The sequence below is a fragment of the Choristoneura fumiferana genome, chromosome 20 (assembly GCF_025370935.1).
Source record: "Choristoneura fumiferana chromosome 20, NRCan_CFum_1, whole genome shotgun sequence".
Taxonomy (NCBI): Eukaryota; Metazoa; Arthropoda; class Insecta; order Lepidoptera; family Tortricidae; genus Choristoneura; species Choristoneura fumiferana.
In genome coordinates this window covers 15,155,350-15,170,545 of record NC_133491.1, presented here as the reverse complement: position 1 = coordinate 15,170,545, position 15,196 = coordinate 15,155,350, and the positions used below count along the sequence as shown (strand labels likewise).

The 15,196-nt window shown below is 38.5% G+C and overlaps 1 protein-coding gene across 1 annotated transcript in view; it reads left to right on the top strand.

Moving 5' to 3' along the window:
• Window positions 1-5,330: 5,330 nt before the first annotated feature.
• Window positions 5,331-15,196, top strand: part of LOC141438909 (uncharacterized) — a gene marked incomplete in the record, with an annotated part of 123,085 nt that continues 113,219 nt past the window's right edge. Inside the window, 1 exon segment of the mRNA XM_074102964.1 lies at window positions 5,331-5,595.

Genomic DNA, 15,196 nt, shown 5'->3' with positions numbered 1-15,196 from the left:
GCTGGATTTGGTTTACGCGTAAAGCCGCGGGCAAGCATTAGTGTAATCTAACTCCAGAAACTCAAACCCGTATTACCGATCCATAAAAGGCACAAAACAAACGTGGCGCAAACGGGGCATTAATAACGGGGCGTAATTCGTAATTACGTCGCACATAGCGTAATATGTCAAATGGATACATAATCATAACAATGCCTCGCACACAATTAGGTGAGCGGGGGCGCGCCGTTCGCTCAAATAGGGTGCGAGTTGATCCTATTTTTTTTGATTGGGCTGAAAATTAAAGCTTGAAGTTATGTTTTTTCCCGCGGTTATGTAGTTCATAACATAACAGCTGAAATTCCGTAATTTTGCAAAAAAAAACCAATACCATGGATTTTATTAACGTTGTGTAAAAAGCAACCCAGTCAAATTTCACGTCTCTCCCAGTGGTTGAATTTTTTAGGTTTTATCCGATACTGTGGGAATATCGAGATAAAAACAAGCTTATGTGTTATTTCCAGATGTTCAGACTATCTACGTACCACTTCCAGATCCGTTTAGCCTTTTTTTTGCGATGTGAAAATGAACATGAAACTACCGTGAGACTCACTCATATTAAATGATATTATAACGGATAACTCACGTCTTAAACCGAGTTTAGCTCGAGTGTGCGTGTTGCGGCAGCCGCTGAGTCGCGTGCTCCTGAGAGGAAGGGCTACGAAATAGCCCGAAACATGTCGAGCTAAACTCGGTTTAAGACGTGAGTTATCCGTTATAATATCATTTAATATGATGTGAAAATGCTTTATGCATACTTCCGTGGAAAGTTATGTGGGACTCTCTGAACTTAGCATACCCACTAAAAACACATCGGCGTTTCTCCACTCTGCCGTTATGGGAGCGCCATGGGATCGCGGACATTCAACCATGACGCTCCCCGAGATCCGCTTAGCCTAACCTAATCTAGCTAAAACTAGCATGAAGGAGTAACACACACATACCCATACCTACTCATAAATTTTCACATTTATAATAGTAGTAGGATTATTATTACTCATGACTTAATATTATCTATTCGTAGCAGTGGCTGTGGTCTATGTTAATAGTCTAAGTTAATGTTTGCACGATGTGATTGGGATGTCAAAGTGACTCTTTTCAGAGCATATTGTCAGACCTTTTACACGTGTAGCCTGTGGTCCAGACACACGCAGAAGACGATTAACGCATTGCGCATCCAGTACAATAACGGATTTAGGATGTTGATGGGACTACCGCGTTATTGCAGTGCATCAGGTATGTTTGCAGAGGCACGCGTTGACGGCTTTGCAGCGATACTGCGCAAGAGAGTAGCCTCCCTGATGCGCCGTGTGCGCGGCGGCCCAACAGCCTCCTAGCCGTGGTGACGGATAACCCAGCTAGTTCAATGGCTAATCACTGGAATTCCATTCATACATAAGCTCATGAATTAGAATTAGAATAATATTAGAAAAATGAATTTTAATTTTGACTTTAATTTTGATTGTAATTTTGATGTATTTTATTTTGATTTTGATTAGTAATTTTGATGATAATTTTATTTCTTTGTGTTACTAACCCTTTTAAATGAGATTACATGTTACTAACAATCTATGGACCCTGGTCTGCAATAAACGTTTATTATTATTATTATTAAGTACCCGATAAAGGATAAATACAATTGACAAACCTTGTTATTTATGTATAAAAACCAACATAATATTTTACGGGATCGTATCTTTTTTTAACGTTTTAAAATATTCGCCATCAAACTCAATACACGCCAAAGTCACCGACCTGCCGACACAGCCCGCTGGTGCAACTTAGCTTCTTGCCCGATTCTTCTTAACGGAGGTTTTTCCAAACCTGTAGTATTTTTTTAACATTCATGAGTGCTTGTTATAGCCTGAATTGATTGAAGGTATTATTTAGACTTTGAATCAAGACTAGTGAGAGTTCAAACGCTCAAACAGCATTAAAAGTTCATTTCGGTGCACCACAACTCATCGAACGTACAACACATGTATCCGACAGCCGTCTGTGTGTGAGCTGTATCCTCGTGTGCGTGCTGTAATAGAGCGATGACGTGATTTCCTGCGCTGAGTTATTGCTACTGTACCGGCGCTAAATGCCGTGTACGCTGTGACTTTGTGGTGCGGTCTTCTTGTTACTTATTGGTTTGAAGGCTGAATGGTGAAAGTCCATGTCTTGATTAAGTATTATTAAAAAAGTAAATTAAATTGAATTCAAATTCACCAGCAGAAATGTAGGAATAAAGTTTGCGATGAGTGGCAAAAATCAAAATAAACCTTAACAGGAATGTGACTTTTCCAACCGAAGCAACTGGAAGTCTATGGGGAGGCCTAATGTCCAACAGTGGACGTCCTATGGCTGAGATGATGATGATGAACTGTTGTCTCTCGTCAACTCAAAGGTTGACTGTTAGAGATTTTTTAAGTGAATAAAGTCGCCTTTGTACCATATACCTTAGCGTTTTTCAATTGTATTTCTTGCTTTGTTTTTGCACAATAAAGTTTACATACAATAGGTACATTTCTGTCTGACAGATGACGTAAGCTCGAATTACTGGAGTCAGGGCTACCTTGGACTACCAAAGGGTAATAAGAAGCAAATTTTCGAAATTTCCATGGGATGGGATAGGGACCTAGTCCATTTGTTATTCTTCCAAGGAAGCAAATCCGTGAGCGTAAAGATCTGCACACATCTATCAATGCAGATTCGACACAATCCGATCAAAAAAAGCTTTATATCCGCCTAACCAAAGCGAAAAATTCGTTGACGGCAGAAAAACTTTACGTGTTGTACAGGAATAAAGTAGTGTTCTGATAAACTTTTCAATATTATCCCAGCTTCAAAGTTCCGCTATCGTATATGTAATTTCAGTGGAATTTTCACATTTACTCATTAATTTCATTCATTCTCCTTTTATCACGGAATAAGTTTGTTGTTTATTTATACTCTTTATTGTACAAAAAGGTTACATAAAAAAAAGTAGTGTTAAGTACAAAGACGGACTTATCCATGTAATAAGTAATAGTACAAGTGCTTTTATGCAATCAGTTCTTCATGTAGCTGTGTGTGTAATCGTTCACTTCAACTCTTGTGGCACTACCTATACTACCCGACAAAAAAGTTTACACCAACAACACCCAGACCACCACTCCACCTTCACTGTGCGGCTTAAACGCAGTACAACGACGCATAGGTTCGTACACACATACCTACACACACGTACGTATGTATATAAAAATACCATGCTAATATTATGAATACGATAGTGTGTTTATCTGTAGGATACCTTGTAGCGCTCAAACCGCCGAACTGGCTCAGATTAAATTTGGTATAAAGATAATTTGAGTCCCGGGAAGGACATAAGATAGTTTTTACCTCGGAAAATTTGCTAGTAACCGCGGGATATCGATAAACTAATTTTTCATTGACGGAGTCACGTGCAGCAGCTAGTGACAATAAAGGGACAGTTAAATCATCGTTGCACAACACTAGCAAAAAGTTTCCTTAATCATTAATCGTATTAAAATCTGATAACTTTTCAGTTTAACGATTGTAAACGTGTACTATATATTGGAAAATAAATCGATTAATGTGCTGATTATTTCCATTTCCATTTGAAATCCGTTTACTGCAAGTAAATGGTTCGTCTACGATCATCCGATAGCGCTATCGGGTCTTAATCAATGTTTGATTGCTGTATTGGGTTAATCACTAATTTACTGTCATTATCAATATTGGGCTTTTATCGGCTGATTGTAATTTTGGGAAGGTTACAGTGTTATGTGTTTATAATTTTTTATAAGGGTTTCGATAAAATGATGAATAACTAGTTTTTTATTGTCATGGACTTTGATCGAAAAGTTTTAAAATACCTTGCTATGTTAAAACGTAGAAAAGTAAAAGTGAAGGAGGATAATTAATCCACTGGATTAAATTAGATGTGTAATTGTGTAAAGCCCGAAGAAATCATGGTAAATTCATATCTTTATTATTAATATCAAAATATATTACAGCCACATGCTGTCAAGATTTGCTGGTATTTTTTCTCCATACATATAAAACAATATTATTACAGTCTAAGGCACAAAGTCCTGTGAACATTAAATCTGGCAGTACTTACATGTCTACTGACAATACATTTTCTTAGGTCAGCTACCATGGAACCTTCTGTAGTGAATACAGACACGTACATGTCATTCATGATGACAAGGTTCTATGGTAGCATAGGAATTACATTGATTGACTGTATATGTGTCTTGTGTTGTGTATAATAACTAGAGTGAGAAGGGATTTTCCGAAATTTCCACGGAATACAGAATTTAACTATTTTATATCTCACCAAAAGTGCTAGTCAACTCTCAAGTAAATTTTCTTGGCATCCACTTTTCCATAAAATGACATTACGTTACAAATCTTGTTTGTGGCTGTATCACTTAAACGTTTTTGAATATTTGCATAACACAACAAAAGTAATCATTAAGCATATCATGTCTTGTGACTGATACTCGTACACGTGGAATAATAAATACTGTACTGTTATTCGATTAGACTTCACACTCGTAATTAAGTGTATTGTGTGTATTCAAATTAATTCTCTGGCAGAGATTCATTAGAGAGAACATTATTTACATTTTTTCTTTCTTTTGTAGATAAACAAGAACTTACTTGCTTTACTAACTTGCTTGTTTTTGTGTTGATGTGCACCTACTCATTAATTTTTATTGAGCACTTTATCTGATTTTCTATATTTACTGATACGATTCAGATTAAAGAATTTGTTGAGTAATTTTAACCACAATCAACTAATCTCATAACTGCTGTTCAGCATTGTCATTAGTGCATTAAAAGTCCCTAACTGTAGATATACCTAATCACGTTTGTTAATAATGCACATAGATATGTTATTGTTAAATAAAAACATTTTTACTGAAGCGTTTCTGCTGCCTCTACCTGCATTGCTATCCAGCCTACATATACAAGGTGTTAATTAAATAACTGCAAACCAGAAAGTACTTTACTCAGAATCGAGAGTAGAATCGATTACACTATGTTTAAAATTAGGTTGTGTTTGTGTTTTAAAATTCCTCTTTTTATTGCGCCCAGTCTAAAAGTTATAAGATTTCACCCACACATGATAAATGTGTGGGTCACACTCACACGGCAACTTAAATAAAAGCTCATAAAAAGCATAAGACGCCTCGCCAAAGTCACTCCCTCCGTCCCCGAGGGGATGGGGCAGGCAACAACTCATAAAATTAAGCGATTTGGATGTGAGTTAGTCTAACTGCGAGGATCGCCGCGTTAACAGCTCGCGCGTTGTCTCCCTCACACGCGCACACAGCCGCACGCCCCGTGTTCGTACACACCCACACAGGGCAATAGCCGCCTCGCGCCGCCAGTACCACGGCAGAAACGGTCCAATTCGTACTGGCTGGTTGAACTATTGTCCGTTCCCGCCACAATGCGTTGACACACAATTCGGAAGTGCTTTAATTGCCAGTGTTTTTTTTTATTCAAATTGGTTCGGATTCTATTGTGCCAGTGTTTTTAATCGGATTGCTTTTGGTAAGTTTTTTTTAATTGTTTCGTATTGGCTTCGGATACTTAAGATTTTAGCGTTGCAGTATAGTTTTATTGGTGTCGTTTTAATTAAGTGACTTTCTAGAGCTCATTAGGCATTCATTAAATGTAATAGGATTAAATATCGCCTGATGGCAGTCAAAGATCAGTTGATGGATTAGGCTATAAACATTTATAGCTTTAAATGTAAATTGGAATACATGACTTGTGTTTATGTTTGTTATTTTACATAACATTAAGTTTGTGGGGCTATTAAATTAAGTTAAGAATAATAACTTTTGAAATTAACATAATTCGGATTCAATACTAGTTTTTACCCGGGTTTACGTAGTTATTTTTTGGTGCAAAAAGGCTTTGTTCCGCATTTTCAGCTATCGTGGAGATAAACTTTACCGAAATTTGCTAACAGCTTAGGCGGTAAGATACACAAAAACAAACAAACACATAATGATTAAATGACAAAGATACCAATTATTTTTTGATTCAGTGGTTAACGTTTGCTTTGCTAATGACTGATTGAACGCTGTAATGCAATGCGTTTGACGCACATCAATTTTGTATCAGAATCCGCTGCGCTCACCGCGCAAGATAATGTTTGGTAATGTTAGATTACATATTTTATCTTTACTATTGCATTCTTGCCGTGGTGGCCTAGTGGTTTGACCTATCGCCTCTCAAACAGAGGGTCGTGGGTTCAAACCCCGGCTCGCACCTCTGAGTTTTTCGTAATTCATGTGCGGAATTACATTTGAAATTTACCACGAGCTTTGCGGTGAAGGAAAACATCGTGAGGAAACCTGCACAAACCTGCGAAGCAATTCAACGGTGCGTTTGAAGTTCCCAATCCGCACTGGGCCCGCGTGGGAACTATGGCCCAAGCCCTCTTGTTCTGAGCCTGTGCCCAGCAGTGGGACGTATATAGGCTGGGATGATGATTGCATTCTTTATTATTGCATTCAACAAACGAGCGCTTTAATTGGTTGCTCGTGGCACTACCTATACTATAAATCTGGTGGTTTTTAACCCCCGACTCAAAAAGGGGGGTGGTATAAGTTTGACAGTTAAGTGTGCGTGTCTGTGGCATCATAGCTCCCAAACAGATTGATTTTGATGCGGTCTTAATCGAAAACTATTTTAATTGAGATTGGTTTTTAGTCCCCGACGCAAAAAGAGGGGTGTTATAAGTTTGACCGCTATGTGTTTGTGTATCTGTGCGTTTGTCTGGCACCATAGCTCTTAAACAGGTGGACCGACTTGAATACGATAATTATTTGTAATCAGGTTTTCTAGCAATGGTTATCTTAGGCTCGTTTCATCAAAATCGGTTTAGCCGTTTTTGAGATTGAACTTTGAAGTGACAAAGTCGGGGTTTTCCAACTTTTTGTGGGTTAGGTTAGGTTATTCTTAAGTTTCTTTAAATCAGTTCAGCGGTGAGATGTTGAACTTTGAAATTCAATTCAATTCAATTCAAATCATTTATTTCATGTAACAAAACACATAATATATTAGTAAATAAATTTAAGAAGGGGTTAGTAACTACACATAAATACTTATGACAATAAATGACAATAACGCACGATTTTCAAATAATTTAATGAATCAGGCGCAATTTGCACAAGTTCATATCAATGAACTGAATACAATTACTTTGGTCACCCGCGCGGCCTTATTATAGCTAATATTATGTCTAGATGCAAAAAATGTGTGTTCTTACTATTCCTCCAGCTGTTGCAGCAGTTTCTAGGGAAATTAAATAGTAGATTGTACAATGAGAGCATAGAACGAGCCATTTCACCCAAGACGTTCATATATAGACACGTCGAGGGGAAAATGGGTTTAATGCTCGAGTTTTACACTCTGCTTTTCACTTAGTTTGCGAGGAAATTAAATAGCAACAGTGGAAATAATTATTCACTTTCTATGTACCTTTTATTTTTATATATGTTATTTAGGGTTCTGTACCCAAAGGGCTAAAACGGAAACCCTAATACTAAGACTAAGACCTGACTGTCCGTTAATTAATGCGATGTTACTATGACATTTATGCCTTGGTACAAGTATCTCAAAGTTTGTGAATTGTGTTTTGTTTCTTTTCTTTTGTACAATAAAGAGTTTACATACATACATATATTTACTGAGAAATGGTTCCATGTTGGTTCATGAATTAAAGTCCTTGATCGTCAAAATGTTTACTACACACCAGTGGCGTAGCCTCAGATATTTCCGTGGTAAAGCCTAAGCAAAGATCGCTTCTGAGACGTGGGCGCTAACGATGGGCCTCATGAGGAAGCTCAAAGTCACTCAGAGGGCTATGCTTGGGGTTTCTCTGCGGGATAGAATTAGAAATGATGATATCCGCAGTAGAACTAAGGTTACCGACATGGCCCAAATAATTGCGAAACTAAAGTGGCAGTGGGCGGGGCACATTGCTCGCAGGACTGATGGCCGATGGCGTCTGCGGACCGAGAGACGAGCTGTCGGTAGACCTCCAACAAGATGGAGCGACGACCTGGTTAAGATCGTGGGATCGCGTTGGATGTGGAAAGCAGACCGGTCTGAGTGGAGAGCCTTGGGGGAGGCCTATGTCCAGCAGTGGACGTCTTTCGGCTGACATGATGATGTTGATGATATTTAGTGTTACAGTTAGATTGTCATTAAATATTGGACCTGTATTTATTTCTTTTATCAAAGAAACAGAAAATGACTATAACCTTACCTACAAAAAGTTAGCACACCCCCGACTTTGTCACTTCAAAGTTCAATATCTCAAAAATGGCTAAACCGATTTTGATAATACATGTCTAAGAACCATCGCTAGAAAACCTGATTTCAAATAAAAAAAAACACATTCAAGTCGACCCACCCGTTTAAGGGCTACAGTGCCACAGACAGACACACATAGCGGTCAAACTTATAACACCCCTCTTTTTGCGTCGGGGGTTAAAAATGACGAACGAATTTTCCTGGATTAAAACATAGGATACTTTTTATCTCGATATTCCCACGGGATAAGGATAAAATATCTAAATAACAACCGCTGGGCTTAAGAGTCATAAAATTTGGTAAACGAGTATAATATAGCTGGACATCTGAAATAACACATAGGATACCTACTTTTTATCCCGATATTCCCGCGTGATGGGGATAAAATCTCGAAATAACAACCACTGGAGTCATGAAATTTGGCATGGGTGTTTTAATTTAACGTCAATGAAAACCTCGATGTAATTTTAGGGAATTCCCACGAGAATTTGATAAAATCCCGGAACATCAATTCATCTGCTGTATATAATGATTTACGCGTGCGAAGCCTCGGGTAAACGCTAGTATAAGATAACTATTAATCGATTTCTCGGAGCACAACACCTTTAGTAATTAAATAATAGCCGGATAACAAATAGCTGTAATTGCTTGAAAATTAATTTATTCCATATTTGATAACACATCTTTACAATCGACGCATTATTGCCCAAATCGAAGATGTTTGACGCCGCTTTATGATAAGTAGTGTCACTAGTGTCAAAAGCCGGTTAATTTACGTGAATTATTGAAATTTCATTGTTATGTTATATTGCTTACCTTGTATTGTAATTTTCTCTGTGTACCTACCTGTTTTCTGTATCGCTTACTATTTCTGGTGTACAATATTTAAAGCGTCATTGTATTGTTATTTACCTTTTTAGCTGACACTCTTTCTTTGTTGAGTCGTGGTACCCTAGTGGTTTGAGCAGAGAGTCGCAGGTTCGAATTCGAAAAGGCTCACATCTCTTGAGTTTTTCCGAATTCAGTGTGAAATTATATTCGATAATTTAAAATGAGCTTTACGCTGTCTCCATATTTTTTATATAAATCGGTTCACACGTTATTGCATGATTAAGTAACAAACATCTTCACAAACTATTCTCATTATTATTGAAATAATTATAAATATTACACTACAATCCTGGTCTGACTTGTTGAGGTTTAACTGTTCGAAAATGGTAAAACTGATTGAAAGTTTCTTTGCGAACTTCTTTCCGCTGGCGTTCGTGTCATCATAGTGTGTTGTATGTTTTTTATATTTTTTAGTTTTAAAATGGGTCCCACTGAAAAACAGCGTTGCGGCTTGCCGTAACATTATGCTAAGTGGGTCCACTTTATACTATTCGATGTTATTTTTATTTTTTCCCATCTAATGTATTTTTATGTGTATCGAATATGTGTAAATAAATGTTTCTCCCTCTCTCTCTCTCTCTCTCTCTCACTTATAATAGTTGTATTGTATAACTTTTATTTGGACGTGAAGCACTTGCAATTAACAGTACTTAGTTGTTAATAGTAGGATAAGCCAATTTAAACACAAGCCTACACTATATCTTGTGGAAAAAATACGTGTTAATTTCAGAGGATCCTAACTTCACGTGAGATTTGCCCCCCCCTCGCAATGATTTATTTTTATAAAAATATAAACGTTCCCTAACATGAATTTTATATACAACTAGCTATTCCCCGCGACTTTGCGAAGAATTAATTTAGTTTAGTTTATTAAAGGGCTGTTTCACCACCCATTGATTAACTTTTACTGACTGATAAATGTGATGCCGTCTAAGACAAAACTAACGTAATGTTTTTTTTTATTCGACTGGATGGCAAACGAGCAAGTTGGGTCTCCTGATGGAAGGGATCACCACCGCCCATAAACATCTGCAACACCAGGGGTATAGCAGACGCGTTGCAAACCTAGAGGCCTAAGATGGGATACCTCAAGTGCCAGTAATTTCACCGGCTGTATTACTCTCCACGCCGAAACACAACAGTGCAAGCACTGCTGCTTCACGGCAGGATTAGCGAGCAAGATGGTGGTAGCAATCCGGGCGGACCCTGCACAAGGTCCTACCTGCAAATAGTTCAAAATGTTCAAATAGATCGAGACGGCATCACATTATCCGTCAGTTAAAAATTAATCAATGGGTGGTGAAACAGTCTCGCTCGACCGCTAAATAACAGACACGCTCACCGCTCCGCTACTCGCCCGCTGCCCGCAGCGTTCAGTCCGCGACCTCGCAGTAGCTAGCGGGGGCTACCACAAAATCCGTAAATGTAAGTTCGCGTCGTTCTGTCCCTTTGACGCTTATACTATTTAATACACGAGAGAGAGGGACTGCCAATACATTTGCGTAATATTTGCATACAGTTCGGTGAAAGTTACAACGACCATTAAAGTAATGTGTTCGTATAACGTTTGAAATTTTCTAAATGTTTATAATGATACCTACCGCATTATTATGAGCTACAATCGCCAATCGTCTAATAGTTTTTAGCTCAGAAGTCTTCTGTAGAGAGAAAACTTACAATACGCATTATTGAGTTTGATAGACATGTAATTTTAGAAAAACTATCACATTTTTGACGTAAAATGAACATGGCAAACCTTTAGTATAACATTTTTTAATTCCTAAAACCTTTTTCTTAAGATTTACCAGAAAGTAATACTATTTTTTCGTTTTAGACATCTTAGATACCTACCTACTCGTAGATGTAAAAAGTATGACTTTTCTACACCATATTGCCGTACTTATCAGGAAGTGCTGGATTGGTCGAAAAATCGATTAAGTCGCACGGCTCGATACTAACTTAATCGATAGTGATGTCCATGTATAAAGTCGCGGAAGTCCGTCACCGTGTGTGGCCCCTTTGATATAAACCGCCACAGTTTTAATTCCATCAAAGAACAGCATCAAACAAACTGAAACTCAAATGTATGGGATATAGAGTTTAGAATCGCAAAGCCCGGTCGCATCAACGGCATAATTAAAGTGGTTATGATTTAATTTAAATAGAGAACGTCGGAAGTGGCCAGCTTGTTCGCAAATCCAATATGGCCGTTTGACATTTGACAAGCCGCGTTTGATGACATTTAATTGTTACATTTCCGCGCGTTTTTTGAAGTCAGTCTTTTGATTTTTTCTAAATGTGTTTTTTATGGTGTTACTAAACGTTTATTGAGACGTGTTTCGAAATTGGTCTCTTGGTTATTTGAGTGTTGTTTACGAAATTATATAGGTGACGGTTGGACAGATTTATTGCACGGAGAGCGCTTCTGTGCAAACAAAAAAAAAGTACTAAGTAGGTACTTGCCACAGCTTGGCTGGGTGTGTAGAAAATTAAATCTCGGCTTAATTACAGAATAAACGTTTTTACCCAACTGCCCAAAGAAGGGATTTTATTTTAATTTTAAACTGATCCATTGTTTATGGGTGCATCTTATAACGTAACATCATAATTAATATAATATATATACATTAAATTTTGTCCAAGTTTGTTCTATTGGGAAGGTCCAACTTCGACAAAGTGGTCGCCGAAGAATCCAACTCGGAGATGGGCAGCGTTCGGGAAACTTCGTGATGTCTTCTCGTCCAATATTCCGCAGTGCCTGAAGACTAGAGTCTTCGACCAGTGTGTGTTGCCAGTGATGACTTATGGCGCTGAGACGTGGTCCTTGACTGTTGGCCTCTTAGAGAGGCTCAGAGTCACGCAACGAGCTATGGAGAGAGCTATGCTTGGAGTTCTTTGCGCGATAGAATCCGGAATTCGGAAATTCGTCGAAGAACTAAAGTCACTGACATAGCTGAATTGAAGTGGCAATGGGCATTCCACATCGCTCGAAGAACAGATAACCGTTGGGGGAAAAAGGCCTCGAGTGGCAACTACGAACCGGAAGTCGAAGCGTTGCCAGGCCTCCCACCAGGTGGACCTCGACATCGTGAGAGTGGCGGGAAACCGGTGGATGTAAGTGGCGAGTTGTCGTTCATTGTGGCGTTCTAAGGGGGAGGCCTTTGTCCAGCAGTGGACGTCTTCCGGCTGATGATGATGATGATGATGATGACATGAAATTTTATTGTAATTACATACTATACCAAAGTTAAAATTTTAGGTCCCGAGGCGAGACGAGAATTGAAATTGGATGCATTCTCGCGCGCCCGCGCGAGCCGCGCGGGCGCCGCCATACAAATTTCAATTCTTGTCTCACCTCGTCTCGTCTCGTCTCGCCGGTGGAAAATCACCTTATGCCGCTGTACACACTCGCCGAGACACCCCGAGACTGACCGAGAACGAGTGTGTACATGATGCTCTCGCCTTGTCTCGCCGCTCGTTCTCGCCTCGGTTCGCCTCGGCCGCGTGTCGTTTTTTGCGGCCGAGTCAAAGGGTCTCGTCCGCTCTCGCGAGGTAAACGAAGACCAAGCATGTACACACTCGTTCATTTAGTTGCCCGCTTACTGTATTGTGTTAAAACGTGTTCGCTATCGGTTAAAAATGTTCGCCATGGTTTAGTATTTTTTTTTTATGATATATGTGTAAGTAATGATAATAACTAACAGCACAAAGACAAACGCAGCAGCAGTTTCCAGGTCCATCGTGGCCGATATCCTCTGTTCAAATGACGTGCACGAGTGTGTACATGGTGTGCATTTGTCGAGAGCTTCTCGCCCAAGACTCGGCGAGAGGCGAGGGCGAGTGTGTACAGCCGGCATAAGAGTGTGTTGGGTAGAACCACGTAGAACTGTGATCCTATAGCACGCGAGCCGAGCGAGCGAAACTATTGTACCGCGACAGCAGCCGGCTCGAAGCACCAGAATCCACTTTTCATCATAATACTGATATAAAAATACTCGTATAACCTGTGGAATTGCAGCGCCATATTAAATACAAATGTCAAGCGGCGCGGCCATTTTGAAAAAAATCTTTCTTGACTGCAGTGAAGCTACGAATTAAATTTCGCGAATTCGCGATTTTATTAAATATCACCAAAAAAAAAGTACTTTAATTTTATAGATAAGCCTTAAAGTGTAGTTTAGCATAAAATGGGCATATATAATTAAATAAAATGAATGACCTTCAATTCTGTGAACTTTATAGGCTATGCAAAGTAAAAATAATTAATTGCTATTAACTTTATAGTAGGCTTTTATTCATCATGAATATTATTATTTAAGTAATTAGAATTAACATGTTTTACAGGTTTAATTATTTACTTATATTATGTGGATCTTAAGCCGTGGTGGCCTAGTGGTTTGTTTGATTGATTGATTGATTAAAACTTTATTTTCACCATAACACAAAAGACACAATATCGAACTATACATAGGAAGGTATTAATAAAGTTAAGATTAACCTAATAGGGTTAGCTAAAACTAAAAAACAAAAATAAAACATAATCTGCGAAGCAATTCAAAGGATGTGTGCAGTTCCCAGTCCGCACTGGCCCGCGTGGGACCTTCTGAGAGGAGGCCTGTGCCCAGCACTGGGACGTATATAGGCTGGTATGATGATGTGATGAATCTTATAAAATTACTGCGTTGTGTAAATTGATTTTATATAAGCAGTGGTATTATAATATTAATAGTTTTGGCTGTGCTGTGCGTCGATCAATCGGCTAGGGTATGTGATTTCATAAATATAGAAGACAAACATGAAACAAATATAATTAGCACGCCAGTAAGATTAAAAATCAATCAAATAAAAAAATACAAGATAAAGCGCGTCAAACTTTGGGGACTGGGTTAGTGAAATCACGTCTAAATAAAAAGTGGCTATATCTTTGTTTTTTTTTGTTAATTGTCAATTGAACAATACGTGATCAATACGTTTCGATAATCAAACGGACTAATTATATTTTCGGAATCTAGCATTATTTACTTTTAATGACTGCTAAAGCTATTTAAGATATAGCACCTCAGCACTATATGAGTGTTTGACGCATGCGGCGTTGATGCATCCTTTTCTGCAAGTTTGCACTTCAATCATTGACGTCATACCTCGCCCTAAATAATGTAAATTAGGTATAAATAAACATTGAGTACTCAATTAAAATTTCCTAGAAATAATGTTGTGAGTTTTATAAAGTAAACTAATAGGTTATTTGACACCATAAGTCAATTGACATTATGTTTAGGTATATGCTATTAAAACGCGTTTTTCCGATTGAATTTGCACTTTATAATTTAATATGAGCCAGCTCTACGAGGCCGATAATTGCGTAATTATATAAGAGCGGGCAAAGAAAAGGAAGCAGTCACCGCCACCCATGGGCACCCGCAAAACGAGGGGTATCACAGGTGCGTGGCTGGCCTTTTGAGGGAGTGATAGACTCGTTTTTCAAAGATCCCGCGGGATAGTATGAAAAACGGATTTGCAGACAGAGTCACAGGCTATACCTTATAAGTTTAGTTAGGGCTGTCACACGGTCTTATATCTAAATGCATTGTAATCGCATCTGCCTCCCATACTTTTCAATCACAACCAGCGTGCAGTTTGCGTGCAGTTTTGGCCGACTGTAATGGATGTATGGGCAGTCGGCTGGCAATCGCATCGCAGTGGGAATGTATTCTGTTTGTATTCCCAAATAAACTTATAAATGCGAAAGTGACTGGTCTGTCCTTTTCACGCATCAAGCCGCTGCCCTCATTGACATGATAGGTACCACACCTATTTATTTATTTGTTATTCATTTTATAAGTCATGTTCATTACATTAGGTGACATATTATTAAATAGTAGGTACACCGACGCTGTCCGGGTATAAAAATTATGATCCTGAAACTATTTTA